The 329-nt window shown below is 63.8% G+C and overlaps 1 protein-coding gene across 2 annotated transcripts in view; it reads left to right on the top strand.

Annotated features, from left to right (window-relative positions):
• SEPT11 (septin 11) overlaps nucleotides 1-329 on the top strand; it is a 144332-nt gene that overhangs the window by 21341 nt on the left and 122662 nt on the right. The window lies entirely within an intron of this gene.

The following is a 329-nucleotide window of genomic DNA, read 5'->3' as shown; positions in this document are numbered from 1 at the left end:
TCATCTAGTGCAGCCCCAGTTCTTGTCAGTGCATGGATGGAGGTGGGGCATTGAGCCAGGGCTGCAGCTGGTGGTGGTGGCACTGGGAGCAGAGCAGTGGCAAATCTTGGGGTGGATGAAGCATCCTCCCAGCGTTGCTGGCACCCGTTTAGAGCCCAGCCCCAACTGAGAAGAGCCCCGTGCAGGCCCAGCTGCAGCTTGCCCCATCCCACCCTGCGCCAGTCTGGGGGCACTTCCCTGCCCGTGCCCTCCCAGTGTGCAAACAGCAGCAGGATCCACCTCCCCACCACGAGCCATGGCTCTGGCCTCTCCTCTGCCCTACCTGGGCA

Source organism: Gavialis gangeticus, unplaced genomic scaffold, assembly GCF_001723915.1.
Source record: "Gavialis gangeticus isolate Ggan-Ray unplaced genomic scaffold, GavGan_comp1, whole genome shotgun sequence".
Taxonomy (NCBI): Eukaryota; Metazoa; Chordata; order Crocodylia; family Gavialidae; genus Gavialis; species Gavialis gangeticus.
This window is presented reverse-complemented; position numbering and strand designations above follow the sequence as displayed.